The sequence below is a fragment of the Lactuca virosa genome, chromosome 4 (assembly GCF_052849685.1).
Source record: "Lactuca virosa cultivar CGN04683 chromosome 4, Lactuca_virosa_CGN04683_v6, whole genome shotgun sequence".
NCBI lineage: Eukaryota > Viridiplantae > Streptophyta > Magnoliopsida > Asterales > Asteraceae > Lactuca > Lactuca virosa.
Window position 1 is genome coordinate 204,007,475 of NC_136429.1, and position 15,806 is coordinate 204,023,280.

Consider the following 15,806-nt stretch of genomic DNA (forward strand, 5'->3'; position numbering starts at 1 on the left):
AATACCTTATAATGATTGTTGACAAGTCTTTGTGACTTTGTACATATTCATTACAGGAGGGTCAGTGCATATAAGTTTAAAATCTAAACAGATTTCGATAAATGATAGGAATTTGAAATTCTCACATTTTTCGATAAGGATTTGGGAGTGTGAAATTAGAATCATTGAAATTATGTTCAATTGGTTTATTTCACAAAGTAAGGATCATAGACAAACATAGAGTGCATACTTGGTGTATGGCAAAGCTATTGTTTAAGAAAAACATAGTGTACATGCTTGGAGCATGGGACAACTAGTGTTTTTAATTCAAGTATAAAGTTGATAAAACCGAAACAATGAATAATGAGTAATCAGTATGGTGATAAATAAAAGTGTTTATTTATATTCATAGGGTTTGATACCATATTTGATTCATTTATTCTTGTGTTTCACTTTGCATGTTTTGACTTCCAGAATAACTAAGTCGCTCTTCCTGAATGATTAAGTTATTCAAACCATCCACAGTCGGTCATATGTTGGAAGTAGATATGAATCAAGACTGTCATGGGTTGGTTTGTAGAGGTCCAAGTTGGTGGACAAAGTGGTGCTACAACACTCATGAGTGCTCATAAGTTCTGAGTATTGGATTCAACCCGCGCTCATTTGAATCACTTCATGGATTTTATCACGAGTGGTCATGAGACGATAATATCTTATATTCTTAAAACCTAGAGATATGAGTTGTTACTATGAGTTGGTTATACATTGATTGCACGAAAACGCATTGGTAACTCGATGTTATAAAACGTGCCTTTGTGTATGATTCAACAAGTAGTAGAACAAGCCATATGAGTCGAAGTTTATCCATTCCTTTTACCTTTGGGATAAAAGCGATATCTGTGGGCCCCTCGATGATTTAGCGATGACACATGTGAGTGCTTGGCCAAGCCATGACTGATTTGATTTGTTCAATCAGTCAGTCATCATAAATCGAAAATCGGGAAACAACAAATGGACAGAGAGAATGATTATAATCCATGTCTTAGTCCATATGATATCTAGAATGGAGGAATATATGATCCCTTATCTAATGGACAAGTCATTGACAAGGTCAGAGTTCGACAGCGGCTTTAAGAGCTACGATTGCCAGTTACGTTTTGAAGTCATACTCAATAATAGTTTTAGACTTATCCAAGTGGGAGACTGTTGGATTAATGTCTAAGTCCATAACTATATTTGGTATGTACTTGATCCGACCCGACATGGTCCATTTGGGTTGCACTTGACCGGCACAATTTATATGGATAGTCTTTTGAGAATAGTATATTTATGATTTATATTAATATATTATAAGTTATAATATATTAATATGGAATCATATTATTTAATTAGTATTGATCAAGAATTAATTTAGAATTAATTAAGTGATCAAAAAGAACTAATTAAATATGGACTCTTATATATATGGAATGGGCCAAGTTCATTTAGGTTGGGCTAAGCTTTCATGGATGGTCCATGGAGCTTTTAACCCATGGATCCTATGTAAATGAAAGGTCATAGGTATTAGGGTTTACATGGATGTAACCCTAATCCTCCATAATATATAAAGGGGTCCTTGGCTCACAAAATTGGCACAAGTGTGTGAAAATAAGAGTGGGCCGATTTTAGTGTGGATACATATTCTCTCAAGTTCTTCCAAGGTGTTTTGGTGATTTGTGATTCCATTTAAGGCTTCCACACTATTGGGGCTAAGCTCTAAAAGCTTGAAGACATCAAGCTACATCAAAAGGTATGTCATCTAACTAGAACTTTGTAGTATAGGTGCTTCATAATATGCTAGTTAGGATGAAACCTTGGAATAGTTAATATTTACATGTATAATAGAGAAAACATAGATCCAAGGTTTATAGGGTTGCATGTACACCATAGGAGTGTTAGAATGCTCAAAACCCAACAAAAATGTCTCTGAAACTCTGAAGTGCCTGTGAAGTCTGAAACTGGCCATGAATCTCTAAAAATGAAGGTCTTCGGCTTCAAAGCACAACCAATGGAGCAGAACAAATAAGATCCAAATCTTCAAACCAGTCATAATCACCGGAAGAAGAAGGTCACCATGAGCAAGTAGAAGATCCAATAAAAGAAACACTTCGACTTCAAAAAGTCTGAAAAACATCTCAAGTTCTCGAATCATAATGCACAAAAAAATTCTTCAAAGAATAACCTGCTAAAAATGTGAAGCATCCATAAAATGAAGTCCACATAAAAATAATGTGAGTCCAAAAACATGGTCCAACAATGCCAAAAATTTGATCCAAGGATCAAAAATAAGTGCCACGTCACATCGCCAAAATAAGCTTCATCTTCAACATATCACAAATCCAAACTCGTGAAACCATAAGATCTGAACCGGATGCGAACACAAAATCATCCTGTGGTAGAGTCCGAATAATAAATAATCTGAATCGGAAAACATCGAGTAATGCCAAAAATTTGATCCGTAAAGACCAAAAATAAGTGCCAAATCGCATCACTAAATAAATAATCGTCTTCAGAAGTCTTCAAAAATCCAAACTCAATCAATCATAAGAACCAAATCCGGATGATATTCTCTCCCTATTTTTGATAACCAATGACCGAATATCAAAAATCAACAAGTCATCGGATGGAGAGTGTCGGATACCAAGAGCTAAAAGAACTCTCCCTAGATGTATGAAGGGTCTCGATAAGACACGAGAAATAGAGTAAAAGAGATACTCTGCGGGCATGAGAAGGTGGGTGATATAGTTGTTGAAGCTGCTCGAAGAAATACCAAAGAAAGAGGAATAACTCTGAATGAAAAATCATTGCTGTGCCGAAAAGATACCAATATAACCAAACTGCGGTGCCGAAACTCTCGAAGTGGTCTTCAATAGAAAATAAAGTCCACATGCTCAAGATACATAATTCGTCAACCAAAGATCAAGAGCGCCAAGTCATAATATCCCATATAGTGAAGAATGCGAAACAACTTTGTTGATCAATCGCCGTTGCAGTGCAAACATCACAAAGAATAATATGAAGTCCGACTGCGGTATGGAGTAATCTTCCAAAAATAATTGACATGAAATGAACAATGTGACAAGCCAAGGTTCGGTTGTGGCAAAAATTGGCGTTAAAAAAAATAATTGATTTTAATAAAAAAGGGGCTAAAAAAAATTGGTGTTAAAAAAAATAATTGGCTAAATTTAAAAAAATGGCTGAAAAAAAAGTTGGTGTTAAAAAAAATTGGTTTTAATAAAAAAATGGCTAAATAAAATAATTGGTGTTAATTAAAAACAGGGTGAGCGTTAAAAAAAAATGGGTGTAAAATAAAATAAATGGGCTAAAAAAAAGAAAAACAAATTAGGCTGCATTGGAAAATGGTTAAGGAATATGAAGTTGAGCGTTGAATGTGTAACTGCGGTGACGAGGGGGACTATACATTGAAATCTTTTCAGCGATTCAGAATTATACTTAATCTTGTAAGTATCACCATATTTACTAAACTTTAGTATCAAGACGAATAGTCTTATCGATCTTTGTGGCGGACCTGACCAGCGCACACCCAGTGTACCCGATCCCCTAGTCCATCACTTGACTCACATATTCATGTGAACAAGGAATTAGCCTTAATTTCCCAAAGACTAAGGTTCTCATTTATCACACACTACAAGTTGCATGATTCCAAGTTTCTATCCAACTGAAACTTGGGCGATGAGAATCTTTCATTATTTGGAAAATTCTCGACACTACCACAAATGAAAGAATCAAATTCATATTGCTTATAGAAACATACAAACATCAATTTTTCACAAATGCCATTGCAAGGAAATGAAATAAAACAAAATTTTATTTATTTATAAAATGCGGAAAAACTTTTCCTTACAATGAAATTACAAATGAAAACTATGTTTCTAAATATTTCTAAGTAATCTATCATAACTCTTAAGCAGTAGCTCAAGAATCCGATCATCGAACCATGCGATTGAAATCCATCTTTGTGACCAGATTCAGCATACTCTTCCTTTAAGCTTCCTTTCTCTTTTTCGATCCTTCAAAAAATCAAAATGTAATTACATTACATCATGTACTAAGAATCTCCAAATAGGAACTTAATAGAGTTAGATAGTGGACTTACCTGAAGCAGAGTCATACACTCTGACTTTACCATCCTTGTGGTCCTTCAGGTAGATACGGCAGCTTCACAACCAATGCCCCTTCTCTTGGAAAAAGAAACATATGGACTCTTTGGAATGGTACACGAGACTATCTCACACTTAGCCTTTCTCTTTACCATTTTGGTCAAATGACTTGACCATGGACGATCCCTTTCCATTGGGAAGAGAAAGCTTCCAATCTTACCATTGTCAATATTCATGAAAGTTTGGGGAGTAGATCTTCCAATCAAATTTGCTTTACCAGTACGCCAAATCATTGTTGATTCAGCAACAACAAGCAAATAGGCAAGATCGATAAGGGTCATGTCGTGATTTGTCATATAGTAGTCCTCAATGAACTCACTATACGACTCAGGAAGTGATTGAAGAACCCAATCAACATCCAACTTCCTCGAGACAACGACACCCAATACTCTCAGCTTGTCAATATGTGACTTCATCTCCAAGACGTGAGTACACAAAGACTTTCCTTCCTGCTAATAGGGCTTTGAGTGACCTTGAACTTGTGGGTTAGGGAGAATTATTGGAGGAGGTGGAGGAAGTGAAGTTCCACTATAGCACGAAGAAGGGATTAATTTTTCACCTTGATTTCCTGGTGGAAAATCATCTTTGTAACGAAAGCTTTTTTTAAAAGATTCGGGAAGACCATAGTTGTCTGAACTAGACATCTGTAATGGAAGAAAATCAAGATAGTTGATTTAAGTCCTTAATATAACACCCAAGTGAAATATTAAGGCTAGGACCCAACACGATACTTTACAATTCGGAAAAGGGATGCCGTAAGCCAATTGTAAAATATTTGAAGGTAGGTAAATGACGATTTACCAATTTCCATTATGAAAAACGAAATTGATTATTAAGTTTTAAATGGATTGAAACTCCTAGATCCTTTGAGATTCATTGAATTTTGTTAATGGCATGGTTAAAATCTCGATTGTGACCTTCAAGTATGTGACTGGGATGCTGAGGATCACAAACAAGGAGTGAATAACCATGCAAATTAACTTGGTACACTTAATGTTACAACCACCTAATCAATGTGTCGGCTAACCACACACGCTCCATTGATCTATGATTAACATCAAGCTACCCTTTTCCACACATTGTCAGTCCCAGATTAGTGTGTCGGTTAACCACACACGCTCAACTAACGACATAACAAGGTGCAAAGTGCAATTTCATGGGTTAGCACCAAATTCACATTTTCCTAAGTAACTAAGATTGGGAATTTATAAGAGTTTAGTTACTTAGTATTTATCATTATATTTTAATGAAGGGAGAATTAATGTCCTATCGGGCCCCGCCCGACATCAAACCGAAGTTCGGAATAACTTGGGCCCCGCCCACTGCATCGGGCCCCGCCCGGCATCGGACCGAAGTCTGGAATAAACTGAACATAACATGAGTGTAAACATATAGCATATAACATAAACATGTAATTGCTGCATCGGACTTGCCCGACATCGGACCGAAGTCCGGAACACATAACTCATATCATAAACGTATAACTGCTGCATCGGATCGAAGTCCGGAACACAAGGCACATAACATAAACATGCATGAATCACAAAGACATCAAGCATACATACCACTTCTCGGGACCACCCCGGCATCAGACCGAAGTCCGGAAACATATAAACTGCATCAGGCTAACCCCGGCATCGGACCGAAGTCCGAAACTACTAATATCTAAACGGGCCGGCATTGTGGCCGTAGACCCGTTCCTAAAGGAGGAAACTCGCCTCGCGAAACTGGCTACTGAAACACTGAGCGGAAAATATCTAACTGCTGCTCCGGCGACTCTCTGACTATAATTTCCACAATGACCCTTAGTCAGAAACTGACAACTATCCTTAGGGTAAATTGACCATTTTACCCCTGACTAAAGTCCATATCCTGGTCAAAGTCAACTTTCCAGTTAACCGGAGTCGCCGAGTTGACCCGCCAATTCGCCGAGTCCCAATCTTTTCATCTATCCCCAACTCGTATCCACTCGTCGTGTTTAGCAAGAACTCGACGAGTTCTCTTTCAATCATGACATCAGGACAATCTTCATCCGACTCACCAATTTCCTCCTGAACTCGTTGAGTTTATCTTCATCATATGATCGTGTCTAGTCTGTGACTCGCCGAGTTGTATGAACAACTCGTCGAGTCCATCTTCATAAGTTGGGAGATGGAATCAGACTCGCCGAGTGCGTTCCTGCACTCGCCGAGTTCCATGGTTTCCAGATCCATGGCTATGACTATTTCATTGAGTCCCTTCCCTGGACTCATCCAAACCCCTTCTGGACTAAAATGGGTTCTCCTGAGTCATAACAGTTTTGGGAACCAACTCACGACTCGCCGAGTCCCAAGAACGGCTCGCCGATTCCATGCATGTCCAAGTCTATAATTCGATTTCTGATATGCAAAACTCATCCAGAAGGTAGATCTAGGCTCCTAAGATCGATATAACACGTAAAGTCATGAACTTTACGTTAATGCATGGGACTTTTATGCTCAAAAGACCACAAATGAGGTTTATTTCATACTTGGGTTTCTCATGGCCATAAAGATGGCACCTTTATGCCATGAGGACCCTCTAAGGTTGCAGATCTGAGTGCAAATCGACTTGGGACGTCCAAGTCTCAAAGGTCAAGCTCCTTGGACCCAAAACCTCATAAAGATGACCACAAGGAGATCTAAGAAACTACAAGTCAAGTATGAGGCTTGATTACCAGAAAGTGAAGAGAAGCTGATGTTGTTCTTGGATCTACAATCTCCTCTTGAAGTCCTCCTTCTTCCTCTTCTTCTCACAAGCTTCAAATACACCAAATAACTTACAAAATCACAAAGAAAGCTCAAGATCACTTATGGAGGATTAGGGTTTCAGGATTACTGCTCTGGAGGTGATGGAGGCTGGACAAGAGGTCTATAATGATGCTTAAATAGGGTGCAAACCCTAAATATTAGGGTTTCCCCCAGACTGGCCTACTCGTCGAGTCAATGCGTGGGCTCGCCGAGTAGATCACTTAAACCCGCGTCCAAACCTGGCATCTACTCGACAAGTCAGGGCTACAACTCGTCGAGTAGATCTTATAAAAATGACATTTAATGAATTAAATAAGTACGAGAAACGGGGCGTTACAATTCTTCCCCACTTGTCTTAGACTTCGTCCTCGAAGTCTGCTGCATCTGGAAACAACTCCGGGTAGTGCTCCCTCATCTCCTCCTCGGGCTCCCATGTCCACTCTGAACCCTTCCGGTGCTGCCACTGCACCTTTGCTAACTCTACTCTCTTGTTCCTCAATTCCTTCACCTTGCGATCCAAAATCGCCACTGGTCTCTCGATATAGTTCAGGCTATCATCAACCTGAATATCCTCGAGGGGTACCACTACTGAATCATCCACTAAGCACTTCCGCAACTGAGAAACATGGAACGCGCTGTGGATCTGGCTGAGCTCTGCTGGAAGATCTAACCGATAAGCAACCCGTCCCACCCGGGCCAAAACCCTAAACGGACCAATGAACCTGGGGCCCAACTTGCCCCGCTTCCGAAACCTGATAACACCCTTCCAGGGTGACACCTTTAGGAGGACCATATCGCCTACCTGAAACTCCAAGTCCGAACGCCGCTTGTCAGGGTAACTCTTTTGCCGACTCTGAGCAGTCTGGAGCCTGCTCCGGACTTGCTGAATCTGCTCTGTGGTCTCGAGTACTACTTCCGTACTCCCCATGACTCTCTGACCGACCTCACCCCAACAGATTCATGTCCTGCACTTCCTCACGTAGAGCATTTCGAAGGGAGGTCGGTCTATACTGGAGTGATAGCTGTTGTTATACGAAAATTCCGCTAACGGAAGATACGTGTCCCAACTGCCACCAAAGTCTAGCACACATTCTCGAAGCATGTCCTTGAGAGTCTGAATTGTCCTCTCGCTCTGTCCATCTGTCTGAGGGTGGAAAACGGTGCTGAAATGGAGACGAGTACCCATCTTGTCGTGAAACCGCTTCCAAAACCTGGAAGTAAACCGGACATCTCGGTCTGACACCACCGAGAGAGGCACTCCATGCCGTGCCACTACCTCCCGCACACAAATCTTGGCCAACTTCTTGGCCGAGATACTCTCCTGGATCGGTATAAAATGGGCGCTCTTGGTCAACCGGTCCACGATGACCCATATCGAATCAACCCCACGTGCAGTCCTGGGAAGCTTAGTAATTAAGTCCATCGTGATATCCTCCCATTTCCACACGGGAATGTCTAATGGCTGCATATTGCCGTGTGGCCTCTGGTGCTCTGCCTTAACCTTCCTACAGGTCAGGCACCTCTCCACGTACCAAGCTACGTCCCGCTTCATGCAGAGCCACCAGTAGTCGGGTCGAAGATCTCTGTACATCTTCGTCGCCCCTGGATGGATAGAGAACCGAGAGTTGTGGGCCTCATCCATCAACACCTACCGTACTCCTCCCCAGTACGGTACCCAGACCCTCCCATGTAGGGTCAACAATCCTCGACTGTCGTAATCAAACGAATCCACTCGGCCAACTATCCTCTCGCACTTCTGGCGCTCCTCCTTCAGGCCCTCAACCTGTGCCTCCCTAATCTTCTCCAGCAGTGGGGTAACTACTGTCATCCTCAAGCAGACATCTCGAATCGGAGCCGCTACCGCCTTGCGGCTCAGGGCGTCGGCCACTACGTTGGCCTTGCCCGGGTGGTAGAGGATCTCACAGTCGCAATCCTTTACCACGTTTAACCACCGACGCTGCCTCATGTTCATGTTCGGCTGATCCATGAGGTACCTCAAACTCTTATGGTCCGTGTGAATAGTACACCAGACACCATAGAGGTAATATCTCCAAATCTTGAGGGCGAAGACTACAGCCCCCAACTCCAAATCATGCGTCGGGTAGTTAGCCTCGTGAGGCTTCAACTGTCTCGAGGCATAAGCTATCACATGCCCCCGCTGCATCAACACTGCTCCCATACCTATGATTGAAGCGTCGCAGTAGAATACAAAGTCATCTACTCCCTCTGCCAGGGTAAGAATCGGTGCCTCGAAAAGTCGCTGCCTGAGCGTCTCAAAGGCTGTCTCCTGCTCAGGACCCCAACGAAACACCACCGACTTCTTGGTCAGTCGGGTCAGCGGAACTGCTATCTTGGTGAAATCCTGGATGAATCTCCTGTAGTACCTGTTGGATTAGATGTTTAAGCCCATAACTATTATTGGTATGTACTTGACCCGAGAGTAGCATGGTCCATTTGGGTTGCATATCATCAGGACAATTTGTTAGGATGGACTTTTGAGAGAAGGTTATTTATGGTTTATTAATATATTATAAGTTATAATATATTAATATGAAATCATATGTTTTAATTAGTATCGATCAAGAATTAATTTGGAATTAATTTAGTGATCAAAAGAGACTAATTAAATCTATGGGGACTAATTATGATAATTAGTTATATTTATATGTGTTGGGCTTATGATCCATGTTGGACCAAGTTTATGTATGGATACATACAGAGTTAGGCCACATGAACCATGGATCATAAAACCCATGGGTATGGATTATGGGTTATACCCATGACCCTTGGAATCCTACATATAAATAGGTTACTCCATAGCCAAAATCACCACTTCTTTTCTTAGAGAAATATGGAGGTGTTTTGGTGCATGAAATTCTCTCTCAAGAGCCACCTTTGTCCTAGGTGTGTTGTGATTCCATTTGAGGCATTTCATACTATTGGTGCTAAGCTCTTAAGGCCAAATACATCAAGACTTCAAGCCACATAAAAGGTATGTTTCCCTAACTAGTATATTATATGGTTTATGTCAAATGCATGCTAGTTATAGGTTTAATGCCTTGGAAACCATTTGCATGTATAATAGAGAAAACATAGATCCAAGGTATTTAGGGTTGTATGTGCACCATAGGATGTTGTAGTATACTAAAACCCAACAGTGGTATCAGAGCCATGGGTTGTTTTCTATTATATTTTATGCAAATGTATTTTTTTTTCAAGTTGAAGGAAAAAAAAGAAAAAAAAAACATGAAGTTTGTCAAATTTTATGATAATTACTTGATTTTATGAAAAACTAATTATTTATAAAATTTGAGTCACTTTACTACAAGAGTTGAATTAGGTCAATTTATTAAAAGATAGAATGATATGATTATTTTATTTGTTTTAAAAGTTTGATCTAAATGGTTTTAAGGAGTTACAAATTTTGTCATAAAATTTTGGAACTCAAAAGTTTTTTTAAAGTTATGATCTTAAGAGTTTTGAAACTTCCATAAGTTATGGATGTGAAATGTCTCATTTATTAACTCTTTAGGTTATGAATTCCAAGAGTCTTCAAAGGATAATTGTCAAAGTTTCAAGATTTGTATTAGTTTATATGATTATCTAATTTCTTGAAAATTGTTGATGTGAATTATCTTTACTTATGAGTTTAATCTAGATCATAGAAAAATTATTTGATTATTGTGTTAATTGGAATATTTGATCTTAATGGTTTTTATGAACTCCATAACTTGTCCTCAAGTTATGGAAAGTGAAGAGTTTTTCTTTTTAAAGTGTCATTAAGTCTCATAGGTTATGAAAATAGAATAGTCACTATTTTTAATGTCATCATTAAATGATTTAATGTCTTCCATAACTTGTTCTCAAGTTATGGAACTTGAATTTTTTTTCATTAAACCTTAATTAAACTCATAAGTTATGAAAAATCCAAGAGTTTTGAAAGGTTTCAAAAATTGTCCTCAAGTTTTGGAATTTGTAAAGTTACCCCCCATGTATACTTTAATTCCAAACTAGACCTTAGAATTTTAAAAGTTTAAAATTCAACCCTTGTACTATTATTATAATTTTAATTATATAGATATGTATAAGATAAAGTCGTCTTACCATTAGTAGGCCTCATTCACGAAGCCGGTCTATAAGGGGGGTATAAGGTTACTGCCTATAAAATGGCAGTTTAATGGGTGTCCACTCTCACTCACCGCTTCCTTGACCGGTGGAGGGTCGTTAGCCGTATAGGTAGGACAAGGACTATAATTCTCCCTTCATTATAAGTATAATGATAAATACTAAGTAACTAAACACCTATAAATTCCCAATCTTAGTTACTTAGGAAAATGTGAATAAGGTGCTAATCCATGAAATTACACTTTGCACTTTGTTTAAGCTGTTAGTGGAGCGTGTGTGGTTAACAGGCACGCTAACCTGGACTTAACAAGGTAGGCAAAGGGTAACTTAATGTTTATCATAGTATCGTTGGAGCGTGTGTGGTTAACCGGCACATCGATTGAGGGGTAAATATTAAGGGTACCAAGTATATTTGCATGGTTACTTCACACCTTGTTTTGTGATCCTCGGCATCCCAGTCACAAAAACTGAAGGGCACACTCAAGATTGATACATGCCATTGAAAAGTTCAATGAATCTCAAAAGAATCTAGGAGTTTCAAAACCAATTAAAACCTAATAACACATTTCGTTTATCTTGGTGGAAATTGGTGAATCGTCATTCACCTACCTTCAAATATTTTATAGCTTGGATTACGGCATCCCTATTCCAAGTTATAAAATAGTTTGTTGGGTCCTAGCCTTAATATATCATATTGGGTGTTATATTAAGGACTTAAAACAACTTTACGTGAATTTCTCCCATTGTTGATGTCTGGTTTAGACAACAATGATCTTCCCAAACCAAGCTTTCCTAATGAATATGACTTCCCTAGTTTGGCTCATGGAAGTCATACTTCTCTTCCTCCACCTCCTCCAATTATTCTCCCTAACCCACAAGTTCAAGGTCACTCAAGCCCTAATGGCAAGCAAGGTCTATGTGTGATCACATCTTAGAGATGAAGTCACATATTGACAAGCCGGGAGAGTTGGGTGTCAAAGTCTTGAGAAAGTTGGATGTTCAATCACTTTCTAAGTCACATAGTGAGTTCCTTTGGGACTACTATGAAACAGACTATGACATGAACCTTAATGATCATATCTATTTGCTTGGTGCTGCTGAATCAGCAATGATTTGGAACGATAGTAAAGCAAATTTGATTAGAAGATCAACTTCCAAAAACATTTATGGACAGTGACAATGGTGACACTGGAAATCAAGAAAAAGCATTCTCTTCCCAATGGAAAGGGATTGGCCATAGTCAACCCGGTTGACCAAATGGTAAAGAGAAAGGCTAAGTCTGAGATAGTCCCATTACCAAAGGGTCCATATGTTTATTTTGCCAAAGGAAGGGGCGTTGATTGCAAAGCTGCCAAATTTACCTAAGGATGTTAAAGTCAATAAGTTTGACTCTACATCAGGTAGAGCCCATTATCTAACTCTGTTAAGTTGTATTCTGAGATCCTCATTACATGATGTGACTGGGTCATATGTTGATGTTTTAAAAATCAAAGAATAGAGAGAAATCTTAAAGGAAGTATATGCTGATTCTGATCGCGAAGGTGGATTTCGATCGCATCAGAATTTTGAGCAGTTGCTTAAGGAGTTATGATATATTGCTAAGGAATAGATAACAACAATTTTCCATGTGGATTGTAAGGATAAGTTTTTACGTAAAGTTTTAAAATAAAAGAAAATTATTTAATTTTATTTATTTGAAGTATCCTTACAATGGCATTTGTGGAAAATTGTTGCTTATATGATTCCACTGACAGCAATATTGGAAAATGGATTTGATTCTTTCATTTGTGGTAGTGTCTAAATTTACCAAATCAGGAAAGTTCCTCATCACCCAAGTTTCAATTGGACCGAAACTTGGAATCATGCAAGTTGAATAGTATGATGAATGAGAACTTTCAAGCATTGGAAAATCAAGACTAATTACTTGTTCACATGGATGTGTGAGTCAAGTGAAGGACTAAAGGGATCGAGTACACATTCTTGTGCACTGGTCATGTCCACCACAAAGCTCGTTAAGACTATTTGATTTACTAAAGTTTAGTAAATATGGTTATACTTACAAGTTTAAGTATAATTCTGAAACATTGGAAAAGTCTCAATGTATGGCAGAACGAATGGGAAGAATCAAATTAGGCAGAAAGATAAAAGTTTCTCAAATCTGAAAAGATGGGAGAGTACTTTAGTATCATGTTTGTGATCATCTTAATGATTTAGAAATCATATCACAATTAGTCATCTAAAGGTCATCTTAGTGCATTCTTATGACTAAGAAGAGGAGTCATGAATTGTTGAAATGGTTAGATCAGGAAGATGAGTCATACTTCGTTCCAAAACAATTCTTAGAGTCATACTCCAAGATTGTAACTTGAGTGACATATCTTAAAGAAAGGTTTAAAACACTTGTCAAATGTAAGAGTAAAAGTGTCCTACTCTTGTACATTTGAAATTGGTAAGTTGTGATGTTTTGGATAAAACAAAGACCAGCTAAGGCCAATTGTGTGAAGTGTTTGTCTTGATAAAGAATCCGTACTATCTCTTGAATATTTGGCAAGATAGTCTTATATGTCAAGAGGATAGTGGGAGTCTTAAAGATCCTAAAAATAATTTCAAGAACTAATCAAGAATAAAACCTGAGGTTCTTCACTAGCACACGACTTGAGGTTTATAACCTATCGTGTTGACATATTCTGTGCCTATTCCATTTAAAGTTGGCTTTGCATAGGAGTTCTGAAAGTTCTCAATTGGTTGCATAACAACTTGGAAGCAATGGCAGGCCCTGTACTGCCAGGTGGCAAGAAGTTAAGATTGCATAAGTTCAGTTCATATGAGTTTGGATTTGTCATTATCCTTGTCTTGTGACTATGGTTTTGACGATTCACATGGATAAGAACACATACACCATAAAATCTAAGGGTCATAAGGTTTCTCTCTGATTCATGAAAATGATGGTGAGGAAACACTTCCACCAAGTAGATTTGAAGCATATGGCAAAAGGTCTAAACAATTGAGACTATGATTACGGCATCCCTTTTCATAGTTCTGAAATTATTTAGACACACATGCATGCTATCTAAGGAAAGGTGTATGATTTTGATAAAGTTTTATCAAAGCATCTCGTATCAGAAATCTGAACTTTGGTAAGAAAGTCAATAAAGTATTGATTTCTAGAAGTCCAGCTGATTTCTGAGTACATGTCAAAGCTAGTGGGAGCATAAGTGTTATGCTAATAATCATCATGTTAGTGGGAGCATGATAATTATTGTTAGTGTTGCAAGTTAGCAATGTTAATTATAGAAAACAAAAGTTTCAATTCGTGAGGCTGCAGGGATTGAAAAAGTTGTTTTGCTATAATTAAGGGAGAGGATATACTTCATTTCAGTTCTAAAGGCTTAGATTGAGACCTTAATCATCTTTAGTCAAGAATATATATATGAATTTCATGTTGGATTGGTTAAACTTAAGGAAATTCTATATATTGCGTTCTCAAAATTCGATTATGATTACGGCATCCCTTTTCATAGTCAAATTTTGAAAACATGGCAAATAAAATTATTGTAGCAAAAGACTAGTCTAGAATCATGTCTTTATGTGAGACATCATGAATCGTGTACCATTTGCTTTGGGTACAGGATCGATTGCATGTGCTATAATATTTTTCATTTCTAAATTTTTCCAAATGCCCAGAGGCATTAAGAAGGGAAAAGGTCTAGAATTTGATATGACTAAAATGATTAAGCAATTGTCGAGGACAATATGAGGTTTACCAAAGATTGTTTGCTCAGGGACAGTTGGAAGTATAGTGGTAATTTTGGAAGGACCATATTGACATATTCTGAAAAGAGGCATCTCTTATTCAGATGTGATAGTCAAAATGAGAATATGGAGTTGTCTCCATAGGTGGAAGTTATCTGTGTAAGATTAGAAAACTTAATGCAAGAAGCATGTCCAAAGCAATGTACTTTGAATATGAGACTTAGTTTCCATGGAGTTGATCTCCATTGGAATACCTTATAATGACTGTTGACAAGTCTTTGTGACTTTGTACATATTCATTACAGGAGGGTCAGTGCATATAAGTTTAAAATCTAAACAGATTTCGATAAATGATAGGAATTTGAAATTCTCACATTTTTCGATAAGGATTTGGGAGTGTGAAATTAGAATCATTGAAATTATGTTCAATTGGTTTATTTCACAAAGTAAGGATCATAGACAAACATAGAGTGCATACTTGGTGTATGGCAAAGCTATTGTTTAAGAAAAACATAGTGTACATGCTTGGAGCATGGGACAACTAGTGTTTTTAATTCAAGTATAAAGTTGATAAAACCGAAACAATGAATAATGAGTAATCAGTATGATGATAAATAAAAGTGTTTATTTATATTCATAGGGTTTGATACCATATTTGATTAATTTATTCTTGTGTTTCACTTTGCATGTTTTGACTTGCAGAATAACTAAGTCGCTCTTTCTGAATGATTAAGTTATTCAAACCATCCACAGTCGGTCATATGTTGGAAGTAGATATGAATCAAGACTGTCATGGGTTGGTTTGTAGAGGTCCAAGTTGGTGGACAAAGTGGTTCTACAACACTCATGAGTGCTCATAAGTTCTGAGTATTGGATTCAACCCGCGCTCATTTGAATCACTTCATGGATTTTATCACGAGTGATCATGAGACGATAATATCTTATATTGTTCAAACCTAGA